Source organism: Diadema setosum, chromosome 14 (assembly GCF_964275005.1).
Source record: "Diadema setosum chromosome 14, eeDiaSeto1, whole genome shotgun sequence".
Taxonomy (NCBI): domain Eukaryota; kingdom Metazoa; phylum Echinodermata; class Echinoidea; order Diadematoida; family Diadematidae; genus Diadema; species Diadema setosum.
In genome coordinates this window covers 8,748,013-8,766,667 of record NC_092698.1, presented here as the reverse complement: position 1 = coordinate 8,766,667, position 18,655 = coordinate 8,748,013, and positions in this window count along the sequence as shown.

Here is an 18,655-nt window from a genome sequence, read left to right as displayed (position 1 = left end):
TGATTGGACCACTCTGGAACAGCGCAGAGAAAATAACAGGCTAATTATGATGTACAAAATACACAATAATCTTACTCCTTTTCAGCACAGGACTATATTATCAAACAGGCTACTCAGTTAACGAGAGCCTCGCAACCACACTCCTATCAGGTATCATATTCGAGAACTGAATCGCATCGCCATTCGTTCTTCCCAAGAACTGTAAGGAACTGGAATTCCCTGTCGTCAGACATTGTTTCAGCGCCATCTGTGGGATCATTTCGAAACCGTCTAACGGTTGATCACAGTGGCTAGTTGTTTTCGTCAAATTTTCTATGTGCTTGTAAATATCTGTAAATAAATTGTATTGTAATGTAAATAGCACCAGTCTGCAAGAATCTTCAGTATATTGAAGGAGGCAGACTTAATCAGAAGAAGAAGAAGAACAAGAGAAGAATTGTCCACGTGTTGGACTTATATAGAAAGAGAATACACTGGGAAAGGCCCCATTACAGGCAGGCAGAAAGTTGTGGTGATAAGAACCTTGTTGGAACTACAAATGGCGTATACTCGAGACTATAAATGTACATTGTAGCCCTACATCCCACAAGTAATGATTTAAGTAGTGTTGATGATGTCTGTTAACGCAGCCCTGATAAAGATCCACTTACGGACCGTCCATACGTCTGAAATCTATACACACATCATTATACAAAAATAATATCATATGCTAGGTTCTCCTTGTATTATATCAATTAAAGTGGTTGAACTCAGGAAAGTACTCGTCGAGTGAATATAAAGGTAAAAATACGAAGAAAGAAAACTCAAATTTCAAGGTCAATTACACTTTCTTCAAACTTAATTTTCAAAGGAAAATCAATTTGTCTTACTCAAGAAGAGAGAGGACGAGAGAAAGAGACTGGTGAAGATTATCGATTTTTGGTAGAATCATCACTGGTGAGGAGATGAATTTTGTTGGAAATATCGTAGATGCATAGGATTTAAATAGATTCATAAATCTGCCAGTTATAGATTTCTGTCTTCATAGGAACTGCTTTTTTATATTTTTTTTTAATCCATTAGCTTTTGTGAGCTTCCGTTAAATTGTGTCAGTGGTAATGTTAATGGGAGATGCGGAGAGAGTTTGCAATCAGATAATAGATCGCGAGGAGTGGAAGAAAGTCAAGGGTAAACACATTCTCTCCATTCATCGTGGTAAACACGTGAAATAATCTTTCCAATAACATATATTTAACTTGTACGTGTTTGTATGTGTGTTCATACTTCTGTTTTCTGTGTTTGTTATTTATCTGTTATTTTTATATTCTTTTAGTGCAATTTATTTTAGAGATGTGATCATTTTGATATATTTTACACACGCACACACCACACACCTACACAATCATTAGTTAACAACATACACCCATTCATTATATTATGTAGATAAGTGTACAGAGAAATATATATAAACGTAATACTTTTCTTGAACTTTATTATGCCATAACACCGTCAGTATATAGCGATGATTTAATAATCAGGACAATAATAAATGAAACATCTGCATTATGATATATATGTATGTATATATATATATATATATATATATATATATATATATATATGAAAACCGATATAACTATCAAAAGGAGATCCGAACGCCTTTGAAGTCAATAGTCTTTAATAACTGGTCTTCACAATGAGGCTCCATGCATGTGATGCCAGAGTCGATGAGTATATTATACATGGACATTTGGCATTTTCTTTGGAAAGCAGTGATCCTACTTTTCATCCATGTATTGTACTTTTATTTACGTCTTTAGTGTGAACATAACAAAAAAACACTTCGATTTAAATGCACCCTTTTATCTTTTTTTTTTTTGTTTTGCGAAACGAACGAATGAAAGTATAAACTGAGATTGCATGCTTGCTCAGTTTTACTTCTTGAAAGATACACTGTGTATACTCTGAAATCCAGACAGCCAGAAGAAGGAAAAATCAGTCGATTGCGTGCTGTATCGATTCTAAAACAGATTAAGTGACATAAAAGAAGAGTTGACGTGTGTACATTGGTGTATTACAATTTAAAGGGATGGTACAGTTTCGCCTGATATGAGGCTTCAGGTTTGCAATGTTTTTTGACAATGTTTTTTTTTTTTTTTTTTTAGATAATGAGAAACCTGATGAAATATGACAGAGCACAATAATTCTGAAAGGAATTCAAAGCTTATTTGATAAAAATTGGTTTTGAAATGACTGAGATACACCAAACAAAGCAATCCTAATAAAAATGGGGGACCCACCTTTTATTAGGATTGCTTTGATATAGCCCACCACTCATTAGAGTTGTTTTGATATACTCTGTTTTTGGATATCTCGGCCATTTCAAAACCAATTTTCATCATATAAAGTTTGAATCCCACTGAGAACAGTATGCTCTTTAACATTTCATAAAGCTGTTTCTAAGTATCTCGCAAAAAAAAAAAAAAATGAATCCTAATCGCAGCCAATACTATCCCTCCAATGTTTAATATACCACCATTGAAATTCATTTCAATTTTCTTTAATTCTTTCGTCATTTATTTCAGAATGTACAACGTATATTGAGAGTTTTTTCATCCAAAATTATACACAATTTGTGAAAATGTGACTTGTACAATTCTCAACAGCCTAAATGTGACCATTGACACTATGACACTTTGAGAGCAGGGCTACCCAAAGCAACAGCAGTCTAGATATGACCATCATACACCTGAGTAAAATTTTTCGAAAAATATCAGTCAGGAAATGACACCCACCAACATGTGACCTTTGACCCTGTAAGAGGTGGAGTCAAAATTTTATACTTTGTTGTAGGTCCATAATAAGTTTGAAAAGAATGGATGGAGCAGCACAAGCAAGAAATATCACATGGTGGCTGCCTTTGACAAAATAAAAGGCAGAACATTTGGGGCATCATCACCTAAACTGGTAGGCCTGCTGGTCAAGATTTGATGATCGTTCATCTCTGTAGAAAACTTGAGCGAAATCTGTCAAGAAATGTAACTAGTATAGAGAACAACAACGGAGTCGCTAAGAAATCAACCATTTTATGTTTATAAAGACGGATCAAGCGAGGGCGCTTCCACCATAAGATGTACATGTGGCTACATTTCATCTTCTATTAACATATCGATTTTGACTAAACTACGTCTAAAAATATAACCCATAGGCGACACGGTTACAGTTACTGATAAATGCTCCTAAGATTCGTTATTCCAAACATTCGTAGTTGTGAAAGTTAGTTGTTTATAACCTATATTCATAATGCTCATGATGAAAATGCGTATGTAATGCTTACAATGCATATAATTTCCACAATTTTGTACTCTCATCATCAAATTGTCATTATCGCCAGACATTAAGAGAAGATTTTTTTTTTTACAATTTCTGAAGTTCGGGCCTTCGGGGGCCCTGGGAGCTTTAGGAATGCCCATATTGAACAAACTGAGATCGTTTTACCATACAGGGATGCTACCTGCTAAGTTTTGTGAAAAACCATCATAGGCATGATAAGGTTTTAAAGGGAAATAGAAAACGTTAAATTTTGCCTGCCATTCGCCCTCGGCCATGTGCAGGCATCCCTCGATCCGCATAAGCATAGTTGAATTACTGTCAAGAATGTACGTTTTTCATATCACTAACTTAGCTCCATATCACTTTTGATTCTAAAGAAGAAGATGAATCGATCTACCCATTTATACATGTATTTGATACTGTAAACTGATTCCTGATGACAACAATAATCATTTGCACAATTCATGGCCAATCTGACGGCACATTGCTTTGCGGTTGATGCAATTTTACGGGGAAGACATTTTCATTCTGCGACATTTCAAATGTTACAAAACCAATTTGCACACAACCAAATGATTTGGTTGTGTGCGAATTCACGGGTTTTGCAAATTTCACGACTCCTTCATAAGAATCTTTTCCGCAAATGCATGGTGACAAGGCACAAATCTCACAGTCGCTTGTATGCATAGTCACGTGAAGGATGTGCCTGAAGCTGTGGTATTAAGAGTGTACAATTCGTGAAGTTCCCTATAAAGGGAAGTGGCGACAATTCAACAGGAGTTTTACCAGCATAGTATAGGTTTCCGGGAGTCCTCTTCGCTCTGGATGTCACTCGGAGGGATCAAGTCCTGTACTTACTTGCTATAGTAATAGGATGAACAGGTATTCAGTCAACGTGCATATTCGAAGTATTTTCCTAATTAAACTCATGCTATTATGATACGATTTAATCTAGAGCATATAAATTTCACTCAATATTCTTTTCCATAATAATCCAAAGAAATTTATTTCAAGTGCTAATAATAATAGTAATTGACAGTGCTTATATAGCGCATAACACAAAGTGATACTAAAAATGTCCCTATGCGCTCAAAAAAACCGAGCTTCATATTTGCTTACACTGTAAACAAATGCGTTTTCAAAGCAGACTTAAATCTATTTACATCAGTGATTTGTCTTTCTGAGTTAAATCATTCCATAAGGTAGGGGCATTAAAAGCAAATGTTCGTTCTCCAATAAATTTGGTTCTTCTTTTTGAAATAACAAATAAATCTTTACTTTTTGAATGAAAGTTCCTCTCTGGTGTGTATAGATTTGAAGTAGCTCCCTTAGATAATGTGGAGCAAACATATAGAAACATTCAAATTCTAATAACAGTATCTTAAACTGAATCCGATTTTTCACTGGAAGCCAGTGTAAGCTTCTTAAAACTGTTGAAATTTGTTCATGTTTCTTGATTTTGGATACTACTCGTGCAGCAGAGTTTTGTATTGATTGTAATCTCTGTATCTGTTTGACCGGCAATCCATAAAGCAGTCCATTACAAAAATCAAGGTGGCACATGACAAAAGCATGAACTAATTGTTCTGTGGTGTGTTTGTCAATGAACTCTTGAATTAAGTAAAAGTGTTAAGTAAAAGTATGGATACCCACACTTCTATAGGAAGTTGTGAGGGTGTAATTCTGACCTTGAATGCAATCTTTTTATATAAAAAATATCTACCTTGTGTTCACAAAATATAATGTTCACATAAGCATGAAACTAACGTAACTGAGTTACAATGATTAGGCCTATTAATTGTTACATACAATAACATTTTGTCCGTTTTTATGTACAAAATAATCGAAGTAATACCAATAAAATCATCATTTACATTGCTTTAATTGGTAGCGACTATAATGCGATATTCGCTATCGCCTGATTGCATAGAGCAATTAATATCTTTTGCCTCCATGCGTAATTATTGCGCATGACACAAAATTGCAGTATGCCGTGATAGTCACTGATCGTTCCATTACCGTTCAAGGGAACCGAATGGCGAGCTCTGAACACCATCTACTGAAAGTTGTATTGCCCTGTTGAGAGTTGTATTGTCCAATGAGGTTTTCTTTTCCCTAGAAATTATAGGAGAGGATTAATCTGTAACTTTTCCATCATTGTCACCAAGTTTCTGTCGTCAGGTTTAAGTTGAGTACCCGTCAACACAAACTTTCTTCCTTGTACGTAACCTTCTTGTGTGTTTGCATTCCCCATCTTTGTTTACTAGCATCTTCTGGATGCTACATCAAAAGCATTACTATCGTTATCACTGTTTGACCCAATTCTTGATAAAGAGCATTTTTAACAAGCTGCGAAGGAGTCTGCGTTATTGATAAAACTGAAATAACTTAATTATGTTGCTTTCAAAGTCGATGTGATATCAATATGATGCAGACGTAACAAATTGGCGAAAATGTTGCCTCAAGCAAAAATTTCCATGTTGAAAGAAATTGAAAAGACAATAGTTCCTACACAATTGAAATTGAAATACTTAAGGTTTCAGCAAAGAGAAAATAAAGGGACGACAATTATGTAATCATGGTATGATTTGCTTCAAGCACCCAGTCGGAGAACAAGTGATAGCTACCCCCCTTCGTATCTGGCATACGTTGCTAATATAATGTTCAGTAACCTCACTATAGACGGATTTTCTATCCGTGAAAGTTGAAAGGAATATCTTTTACATCTCTCTACTAACACGTATCTGTGAGCCGTTATGCACATGGCTGACTCTTTTCCATTTTGTGACACACGGTCATGACAGGATATTAAGGTCATAAGTGCTCGCTCGGGGTTTTTTTACCTGAGCATGCGCATGCGTAGCATATACTATGCATAATCTATACTACTTGAACAGTTTGCGAGGACTTTAAGAGCGTGAGAGAGTCTGTCGAATTGTCACTTGCTTCGATTTCTGAAACCTGATCTGATTACTTATCCGCTCAGAACAAGGTAGGTTTGTTCATACTTTGGATATATACTGCACGTTTGTCGGTTTGTATAGGACTAAAAACATTGCAAATGCTGTTCAGAAAAAAAAAAATGCCACTGTGGACGTTTCTTGAGATTTAAGCGTTGTTAAGCGCACGTTTAATGTGGTCACTGACTTCTGTTATTGTCATCAAATCATTTTTCGCGTTTCGAATTTGGTATGAAAAGATGATACCTCGTCTTTGGGTAAGTGAAAAAAAGAAACTGATTAAAGGGAAAGTTAATCAAAGAGGAGAAGGACTTTAAAACCAACAAGCGACGAAGCTAGAAGTCTGTTACATTGGCAATCGGGCAGGAAGACATGACAGCAACAGTCAAAACTTAAGTTTGGATTGACCATTTCAGCAAAGTTGCTCGAATTAAATAAATGTTAAAGATATGAAGTATATTGCTTTTCGCCACAATTTCAATCTCCCGAATTACTAGAACACAATTTTTACCACTTACAAAAAAAAAAAAAAATGAATCATTTAGGAATTAAGGGTCGTCAATCCGGAAATGAACAGATAAGTTTTCATTTTAAAGGCTATGATCTACGGGTTGATTCCCTCCTTTCCAAATGCTCTCTTTAAGCCCTTTTGCTTTGGAGGGGTCAAGAGTAGGTCTTTCCAGATTTTCTTCAAAGATTTTACACCAAGATCTTAGACCTAGTTAGGTCTAATTGAGTAAAACCAATAAGAAATAATCATGAGAGATGTAGTTTTAAGTGACTGACATTTTGAAACATGGGGTTTTCGTTTGATGCGATTGTGTCTTCACTTTTGTATCTTAATTTCACTCTATTCTTTATTCAAAATGAAAGCACAGAACAAAAACTATCAAGTGAAATACTTATTGGTCAACTCGTCACTTCTATTAAATCTATTTCTTCGCATAGGTTATTCTGAAAGAGCACTTCTTTACAATAATTCTAAAATCTGGGGTCATAAAATGAATGTGGAATTATCATTACTGCAGTTTTTCTACAACACCCTTATTTTGTGTGTTTGTCTTGTGTGATCAGATATGTCTGCAAGGCACCTTCTCTTTTTTTTCAACCCTTTACACATTCTTCAACACCAATAGATTTTGAAAAGATAATGTTAACTGCATTGAAAGTTGATATTAGTCATGAATGGAATGTGTTGAATATTGAGAATGTGATAAGTTTTCATCTTAATTGTGTAATTCCTGCATAATAGTTGCAGTTTTGAAAAGTTTAGTGGGGGGGGGGAACTTTTTCCGGTATTATTCATTGCACTTAGCACCATTGGGTTATAATGATTGCATTATAGGAGACCCTAGTCTTCAAAGCCTCTTTTCTCAGTAAAATCCTTTGCAAGAAGATGTAAAGATCATTCCATTATTTAGATGTGTCAGGAAAGTCACTTTAATTATTTTAGTGTATGTCACTGTATAGCTTAAAATTTGTTCTCTCAGAATCCAACAGTCAGAATCTGACCTTAACTTAAAGTTGATAATTGATATTTGACATTTATTCATTTCTGCAATTTCATGACAAACGTAATTTATAAATGAATTTTTCTTGTGTACAAATCAAAAGTATTTTGAAAGAAGAATTAATAAATACTTCGGGAATACAAAATATTGAAATTTTTTGTGCAAATTACACGGTACATTGATAATTAAGAAAAATAATTTAAAGGTACAATCTAATGGGAGCAAATTCAGAAATTGGTGGTTTGTAATACAAGGTCACAGATAAGGAATTTATTGCATTCTCAAACATTCAAGGGATAGTCAGTATTGGTGGAGATAAGAATTGGGCTGTTAACTTTTTGCGAGATACCGAGAAAACACTTATGAAATAGTACAGAGCATACCATTCAAAGAGGAATTCAAAGTTTATTTGATGAAAATTGGGTTTGCGATGACTGAAACATCCAAAAACAAAGTAAAACAAAGCAATCGTAAAAAAGTGTGGGTCCCACACTTTATTAAAATCGCTCTAGTTTGGATATCTCAGCCATTTCAAAACCGATGTTCATCAAATAAACGTTGAATTCCTCATGGATTTACATGCTCTTTCATATTTCATAAGGTTTCTCATTATCTCACCAAAAAATGATAGAAACCCGAAATTAGGACTCAACCAAAACTATACGGTCCCTTTAATACTGTTGTGTGACCGTAGCTGAGTATACTATCTATGTGGGAACGCTCGTGGTTTGATCTACTACAGGCGTTTATCCGGATGATCATAGCATGTTATTATTTTGTTTCAGTGTAGTTTTTCATAAGATGTTCAATCAAAAGCAAATGCAATACAGAAGTGGGCGACGCAAAATATTTGCTGATCCGTTATCCCCGCAGATATCAGGTGTGTACAATGAGCGGCAGCACTGTCCTCGCGGCGACTTATTTGGCTCTAGCAATTGGCGGCACACTGGCCACAGTGTCGCCCGAAATCAAAAGAATGCCTTTAAACATTACGGCATTAGACAACGGCCTTCCGGTAACCAACGGCGTCGGTATACACGAAACAGGTGGCCGAGATGCCACGGCGCTTTCTACCGAAGATGAACATACGTCTGCACTTGTTACTGACTGGTCGGAGGTGCCAGATGCGCCGCAGTGGGTGTGGATCTTAAAATGGTCCTGGTCCACAATCCTTCAGTTTGTCTGCGCCCTGTTTGGTATGGTTGGTAATTCTCTGGTCATCTTTGCCGTGATGAAGAGAAGAGGCGCTAAACACACAACAGACATCTTCATCACAGCCCTAGCCGTCGCCGATTTCTTCACCTCCATTTTTCTGATACCTCATCCCGTTGCTGTGCGCATACCAAATTCAGTGCTGGGAACGATTTACTGCAAACTAGTGTTCACCCGGTTTCCAACTTGGCTTTGTATTCATGCGTCTGGATACACGTTGATGGGAATGTCATGTGCACGTTTGGTGGCAGTGATAAGCCCGCTGCATTTCAAATCAGTCGTTACGCCGCGGGCAGTCTTCAAGTACATCTGCGGAGCATGGGTGTTCTCAGTTGTCCCTTTTCTTTACAGTATCAACCTTTTTGTTATCAACAACCATTGTATAGCCACGGGCGGCCCTATCGTTACGATTTCGCTGTGGTGCTATCTCTTCACACTTCGGGTGGGAATTCCGACAGTCACTATGATAATCACTCAAGTTTTGACTGCCTGCTCGCTCCATCGCCAATCGCGTCGCACCCGAGAAGCGCGCAATCTAAAAGACGACTCAAAGGCGTCGTTTCACGACAAGGCGCGTAACAGAATCGTTCGGCTTACTTTCCTCATCGTCCTGATATATATCGTGGCCATATGTCCTCACCATATTGCATCGATTATTGCTATAGCAAGCGGAACTCTGTCATCGTACATCAACAGTCCACTACACTACTCCCTGTCGTTCCTGACGTTTTTGAATTCATGTGCCAATCCATTCATCTATGCGGCACAGTACCCAAAATTCCGCTCCGCAATTAAGAATATTTGCGCTTCGTCTAATGTCGAAGTTAGTGATTCTATCTTTAACTAATTCAATTGGTTACGTCACAAAAAAATACTGATACCTGTGAACGACTTCTAAACTATCACACCACATAAAAAAAAAAATAAAAAATACGTGAAATTGTTGTCGACTGTTACGCAGCGGTCGCTAATATCACAGGATGTCAATATTTTAGGACCAAAACTAATTTATTTCAGACCGATTTAATGTTCATGCTGACATGCACCGTTTTCCTAGCCACTCATGTGCGATTTCATCAATTAATGATAATCAATGGCGTGAATAGAAAACAAGTAGGCCAACTGGAAAGCTACTTATATTACTAAAAGCTCCTAAAAAGCTTACGTTGGTAAAGGAACGGATGTCCACTTTCCAGTCCTATTATCAATTTCGAAGTTATCTGTTTGATGCGCATTATTTTAAGTAGACTACGAAAGATTACTGCGTCTAGAAAGTTTAGTGTGCAATTGGACATGGTAAATTTCAGACCCGGTCTAGCATGAAGATTCATGGATGGCCCGATTCATTGCTGCTCACCGGGGTACATCCGAACACCAGCAAATAAAAGCATCGAAGAGTATACGCTCATCGGTAACGGTCGACTTCAGTCGAGATTGCTTGGGCTGTTTATGTACAAAACATGTAGATCTGTGACTGTGTGATAAAGCTGTGTTATACACTATCATTTAATACAGGGATTCTCGAATATTTCCGAGCCGAACCAGCCTTCCCACTTCATGGTTCCCACGCCGCAGGGTTTTTAATGATCTTTTTTTTTTTTTTTTTTTTGGTTATTATTTTCATTTTACTTCGTGTGATGTGTCTTCATGACGGTCTTTTTACAATATTGTGTTCCAGTTTCTTTGGAAATTAATGCTGTCGGACACAAGAAACCTGTTATTAAATCCTCACACATCTAATGTCCCTCTTCTTTTTTTCGTAAGACACTGGCAGAATGAAACTAAAGGCCGTGTCACACCTTTCCGGGCAAGCCTTGTAGTGGGGCAGATAATTGTTATGTGAAAAAGATGCTCACATCCGGCGGAAAGTATAAAATTTTGCATATAGGGTGTTTTGAGGCGCTGATTTCAAAAATTGCCGGATCCAAGAGGTCTGGCCACGGGGTCGGCCGCCATTTTGAATTCCAATATGGCCGCCGTCAAAGATCCCTATCTTCAGTTCTGAATGACATAAGCCATTGGAATTTGATACATAAAAGCATGGTGATATGATGACTTCAATACCAGACTTATTTGATATGTCTGACAAGCTGCACGGCAGCCAATTTGAATTTTTATACATAGTTGCCATGTTGGAGTGTTGAAAATCTCTATCTCGGGTTTGTAAATTAGGCTACCTGATTGAGCTCGCATTTGTAACTGATTGAGTGCGCGCTGCTGTCTTTACATTGTGACGTCATTGAAAGGTGCATTATGCTTCCTTTTTGCTGCACTTTTTGACATGCCCGTGAATGTTAGTCGCGATGTTTGCCTCCGTAGCCACATTGGAACTCAAAATAGCAGGCATTGCGTTTGTCAGACACATCACATTAGTTAATATTTAACTCAGTATGTTAAAATACTTGTTTACACCTAATTTCGGCGTCACTCACAAATTAGAAAACGAGAACTTTGAATATTTCGTCGAGGCGGCCACATTGGAATTCAAAATGGCGGCCATTTGATTTTTTTTTTTGTCAGACACTTCAAATCAATCTGTCATCAACTCAAATTCAATATGTCAAAACGCTCATGTGTACCAAATTTTGGTGCCACAGATCATTCAGAACTGAAGATAGGGATCTTTAAATTTGTTTTGTGATGGCGGCCATATTGGAATTCAAAATGGCGGCCGACCCCGTGGTCAGATCTCTTGGATCCGGCAATATTTGAAATCAGCGCCCCAAAATACCCCTATAAGCAAAATTTCATTCTTTCCACCGGATGTGAGCATCTTGACCAATTTTTGTTACATATCTGCCCTACTAATGCGTGCTACTTGCAAAGAACAATTTTTACTACCCGGAGGTCCCCGGAATGAGCCGCACATGACAGTACCTAGCACGTATCTCACCCGTAGTCACCCGGAGGTGTGCACGCAGATCTTTTTACCCGCAACTATGTTAAGGCCCTGTCGCACCTTCCCGGGCAAGCTACGTATTCTGTTGCGTGTAGGGATTTTCCAGCATACCGGGAATTTCTGAGGGCGAAAAAAGATTTGGGCGAGTCAGTGCATGTGTCTTACTTGCTGGACGCGTTCTACTTAAATTCTACTTGCGGGTATACTGTGTGACCTATGTACCAGTCGCGTGGGGGTTGACAACTCAGTGAAGGAATTCCTCTGAAGGAATGACTGAAGTCCCAAGGAATGTCATTATCTTGGCTGCATACGGGGACTGCGAAGTACCTGCGTGGGAGTTGCCTGCGAAGTGCTGCCGCTAAGGGCCTCCTACTGGCGTTCTGCGTGGACCTCTCAGGGCATCCCCGCGACTCACCCGGAAAAAGTTTTGGTCATGCTCAAAACTTGGCTGCGGTTAAATCCGACTTGCGTGAGCACCTCCGGGCAAGTACAGGCGAGATACGCGCTAGGTACTGTCAGGTGCGGACCAACTGCGGAGAGCTCCAGGGAGCGAATTTGTTTCCCCGCAAGTCAAGCCGCAAAACTTCCCCAGATACGGTATAACTAGGCCTTGAGCATGCTCAAAACTTGTTCCGAGTGAGTCGTGGGGGTTCGCTTGCAGAGGTACACGCAGAACACCAGTAGGAGACCCTTACCGGCAGCACCTCGCAGGAATTGGCTCTCACGCAGGTCACGCGGAATGCACCCAAGTAGATGCTATTAGCACGCGTCTAGTAGGTAAGAAACAAATGCGAAAATTGCAAACATTACGGGTTTTCGCCCGCGGAAAATCTTCTACTACCTCCTCGCCACAAGCCCGCATAGCTTGCCCGGAAAGGTGTGACACGGCCTTAAAGTTGATAGGTCAAATTCGGCAAGCCTGGCGAGTGCGGGTAAAACTGCGGGTTTAATGTTCAGATGAGTTTGTGTAGCACAGGCGATCGTGTATAAAATAATAAGAGTTTGTATGTTTGTTAGTTGAGAATCACTCCAGACAGTTTATCTATGGAAATATATTGAAATGAACAAATCAAAAGTTGGTGAAAATCATACATATTGTATCCAAAGAAAGTATATAGGACTGTTTGTGTTTTGATGGGTAGTGAAACGGAGTGAAAAGATGATTATGTAATACAATTAGTATACATAGGTGTGTGTGTGTGTGAGTCTAATTTTTCCGAAGAATTTGTCGTTTTTTATCCTGCCGCTTATTCGTTATCTTAAGCCGTAAAGATAACATTTATAAAAACATGTGTGTATATATACATATATATATATATATATATATATATATATACTGATTTTGCTCTCATGAAGATAGCGCAAATTTTGAGCTAACAACCGTGCGTGTTGGTATGTATTTTGCGCGGCTGGCGGGTAAACGATCAGTTTGATTTGAAAATGTCTATGTCTAATACTTCTTATGCATTTTATGATACATTGTTACATCATATTGAGCTTAAGGATTTTGCACTCGTGAAGATAGCGCAAATTATGAGCTAACAACCGTGCGTGTTGGTATGTATTTTGCGCGGCTGGTAAACGATCAGTTTGATTTGAAAATGTCTATGTCTTACTTCTTATGCATTTTATGATACATTGTTACGTCATAATTGAGTTTAAGGATTTTGCACTCATGAAGATAGCGCAAATTTTGAGCTAACAACCGTGCGTGTTAGTTGCTAGCTCAAACTCTAAGCTAACAACCAGGCGCGTTTCTTTGTTATTATACTATTTCTGTGCTGAGCTTCAAATACAAATATCACTGTTACCCTGAGGAAGATCCGTGCAAGGGTCGAAAATTTGGTTTACAAATAAATGAAGTTGGATTCTAATGCATTATGTCAACTTGTTTGTCTTCATCGTCTATATATATATATATATATATATATATATATATATATATATATACATATATTATATGATACTTTATGATATAATATAACGTGATAATAATATACTTTAAAGGCTGAATCGTCATCGTAACGGATTCAATTGGGTTTGGAAGGAATAAAGATTGAAAGATTTATGATATCAAAAGAGGAAAGATGCAGTGGCCGTTTATGCAGGTTTCGACGTTGGCTTATCAATCTCACTAAACTTTCAGTCTGTTCTACACACCTTCAACATGATGCACAAAAATTACACTATACATGTAATTCAGAATGACTCACAGGTGAAGTGTATATAGGAGATAATGACGCTCAAACATTGTATTCTCTTCTCTTCTCTTCTCTTCTCTTCTCTCTAATATACTGTATAAGTAGGGCCAATATCATATAAATTATAATGTATATGGATACATTATGTTACATTTATGTACTTCATAATGCACTGTGCGTTATAATATGTTGTGCTATTATATTGTTCAGGCACCATCGTGTATAAAAGTGCCGTTTTATATAGTTCAATGTAAGAAAAAAAAAGGATAGCACTGATACAAAATGTGTGAACATAATCTTGTGCCTCTTTGTCACAGGATAGTAATGCAAACATAAAGTGTGTATAGAAGTTTGAGTGTACGAGTTTGATAAAGCTCACCTCTGCTACAGGTAAACCCTTTAGTCCCGGTTATAATCGCTATGCCCGTTCTATTCTGTTTTTTTATGATAAGTCTGTTGTATGATATGAGGTCATTGTCATTTCACTTGATTAACAGAACTGTAATCATGAAGTTAGAACTAGGCATTTAGTTTGTTTATGATATGAGGTCATTATCATCTTTATATTACTTGTTTAACAGAGTTGTCATCATGACGTTAAGAACTAGGCATAGCACTCCACCGTCGATTTTAAACTCATTCTTCTTACTGTGGTTACCCCTTCCAACACCTTTCACTCATGAAGAAAAATGAAAAACAAAAATCCGTAATGCCACAAACTTTCTTCATTCTGCCCTGTACTAATCAAAGATATTGACACATTCATATCTGTTCACCTTTAAAATATGTGGGGGCACTTGTAGCGATTGTCAATGTTGTTTGTTTGTTTGGGTTTTTTTTTTTTCACAAGCGCCACTCTGTCCTTGCTGCCCTCTACAGCATCTCCCATCAAGCACACACGTTATACAATAAATAGCTTCCAAGCCTCTCTCCCTCAATAGTACTTATTGTTACATCCCGGGAAGTACTCTTAGAATAGATTTTATGATGGACAAAAAGGAGGAGATTAATAGCTGAAATCTCTCGGTCAGTTTCACACTTCAAATGTGGTTTTCAAAAGAAAACCAGTTTTAGTCAATTATCGTTCGAAGACAGAGAGGATGAGGGAGAGAGAAGAACGAGGGAGAGAGAGAGAGAGAGAGAGAGACTTTCCTGAAGGTTATCAATTTTATGGTATGGACTTGTCACTTGTGATGCGAGAAGAGAGGTTCTGGCAAACATCTTTGGTGGCTGGAAATTGAATAGAATCACAAATCTGCTGCCTGTGAGAAAATTCTGTCTTTATATTTTACGTGGTGTTTGAAAAATATAAAGGAAATGCTTGCCTATATATACTCTCCTGACTCTTTTTCGCGACTCTTTCCTTTTTGTTCCACCTGCTTTTGTGCATTTCCGTTTTCTTGGTAGGAACGCCGAGGAGGGATGCGGATGGAATTTGCAAGAAGATAATTAATCTCAATGCCAGGAAAGAAAAAATAAGAAAAAAAAAACAACAACAACGAAAAGATCTCAAGGATAGCTTTTGGTTCAGATGGGCCTTCAGATTTTCATTTCCATGCCTCCGCAACGAAGTGTCGCCGGAGGCAATGCCTCAAGATATTTTCTTGAAACTTGTGTACATAATAAATTGCTTGATAAAGATTCTCGAGAGAAAGTTTTAGGCCGAGAGTCAAAGGTCAAAAGTCAAAAGAAAATGCTAAAAATTAACTTTTTTCTCCATATTTCGAAAATGGTTCAAGATATTTTCATAGAACTTAGTACATGAAAATTTTGAGGTCACGGGGTTAAGGGCTTGTTGTCTCCGTATATCACTAATTAATATACATTGATTAATTGTGCTTTATACATTCTTAAATTGATGTTATACTAACTTTATATTTCAATTTTGCTTAATTTTTCAGCGGAAGAAGTGAAAGTTCGAACTGAAATTGTGTATTGTTCAGTCTCTTCAAGTAAAAAATAAAAAAATAAAAAAAAATAAAAAATGTGAAAAATGTGTTTGTTTTCCCACAGGAATTAACAATATTTGTTGCAAAACGGACAACTGCACAATATTTATTATCTAAACCCACAGCCCAAAGCTGTCTCAAGGGGCGACCAATATCAATTGTACAGAGGCGGATTAATATTGGGTTGGTCTGTTAGCTTCTCTCTGCACTGGTCGGGGGTAAGGTAATCACATAAACACCGATCAACATAAAAAAACAAAATACAAAATTAGAAAAGGACTTGATATTGCTCCATAACAACAAATATGAAATTCAGGAGAATGATAAAATTTACATGGACAAGACCAATGCTGCTAACAGCACCAACGACCTGCCTTCCCGTAGATCTGAAACAGGGATTAGATTACAGCAACCAATTAACTTTCCCCACAACACAGCTTAACATTATTTTCACTCATCGCTTAACTTCTTAACAGCTTTGGAGACCATTAAATTTTCAAATACCAGCGCGTGTACCCTAAAAAAAAAATGAGAGGGAAGGGTTTTGTTGGGCTGGGACGTCCTTTGAGTCGTCTACTTTCACTGCCTCATTAACTTCCTTCATCACCATCACCGTCCACTTTGTGCCATCAGTCTGATAGGGCGTTCCGACGTCCTCCGAGTTGTGACGCCATGCAGTTGGAGTTTGTTTCACTCCAAATTGGTGCAAACCACAGTACGTGTTGCTCTGTCTTATAGTAAAGCCCCGTTTCTCATCCCGTGTCGCCGCTCACCAATTCAGTCATTATTTTGGACAGTTTAAAAAAAAAAGAAAAAAGGAAGAAAATCCTCATCACATTCACGGCGTATGTCGGTGGAGTTTTCAGCGTCGATAGAGATTAGTTGATTAATGTGGCGAAGGCATGATGTACATCAAGGAAGGGGAGTTCCTGACTTGTCTCGGTGGTCTCCAACTATTCTCAGACTCCCTTCGTGAACCAGCTCCAAGCTACCAGCGCTTGCCCCTTAATCTCTATCTCCTTCCTTCTGTCTTCTCTATTTTAATTATCTATCTCATTTTCTCCGCACAAATATGGGCTCTTATAACGAATTTTCTATCGGTATTTTTCCCCCAAAGTTTTTCATTAGCTAAATCTTATTTCAGGGTGTGGTGTTCACTAGAAGATAATCTATTTTATTATCGCGCAAATGCTCCATTAGCTCCTGATCCCATTTGTTTTTGTGAAAATCACTATTCCATCATTCATCATCGAACATGATTATCTGGTTAACTCGCCCACTGTATGTTCTTCTCTGTAACCACTGGACAAGACTATTTTTCCTTGGACAACAAAACGATCAACGAAATGACTGTTAGTGCTATTATAATATCCAACGTCATCGTTTAATTTGTTATAATGAGTCGTTGTCCCTGAATAATTTGTCTTTAAAATTCCTGTTTGACCCGCTCCACGATAAGCAATACTAAAATGAAATAGCAATTATTTTGACAATCATTTCAAATGAAGTCTATCATAATTATAACAGGAATCAAGATAAAGGGTTTCATAGACTCCAAAAAGGGGAAAAGACGTAGCATAATTATCATTGATGTCATTTTAGGGCAACTAGAAAAACATGACTGTAGTTTTTTGTCTTGCTATGTGTTATAGTAGCCATATGATTATGGGCACCTATACAGATAATGATAAATTCTTATGCTACACAGTACACGGCCGGGTCACAAAACGGATTTGATCCGGGTGAAAATGAGCCGGATTAGTCCCGGTATGGAGGGTAATTTATACTACAGTCACACACGGCCGGATTTCGAACCGGATCCATAAGGAATTAAAACCGTATCGACCCGGTTCGAGCAGTAGAGACCCGTATTGACCCGTATCGAACCATATAAAACTCCGCTTTAAATCCTTAAAGGACAAGTTCACCTTCATTAACGTAAGGATTGAGAGAATGTAGCAATATCAGTAGAACACATCATTGAAAGTTTGAGGAAAATCGGACAATCCGTTCAAAAATTATGAATTTTTGAAGCTTTTGTGCAGTCACCGCTGGATGAGAAGACTACTGCAGTGTATGATGTCACATGCGTACAACAATGTAAGGAAAATATAAAGAGAATTTCACAAAATTTCATCTTTTGAAAAAAGTGTACATTCCCTTGACTCGTTACTGACATATGTTATGGTATTATTCCCATTGCCTTTAGAAAGAGGCAAGTCAAGTGCTCTTTTATTATGCGAAAAAATTGAAAATATGTTGAATTTTCTTTACATTTTCTTTATACTGTTGTACTCATATGACATCACGAGCCTTAGCAGTCTCCTCATCCAGCAGTTCTAACACAAAAATTTTTAAAATTCATATCTTTTGCATCGATTGTCCAATTTTCCTCAAACTTTCACTGATGTGTTCTACTAATATTGCTGCATTCTCTCAATCCTTATGTTTATGAAGGTGAACTTGTTCTTTAACTGAATCCTTTTCGACTCCTATCGACCCGTGTCAACCCGCTTCGACCATTACCGACCCGGATGTAAACCTTGTCATCATCCGTCGCATGAAGGTAATGCGGTAGACCAGGCGTCCACTAGGGCGCGGACAAGACGCG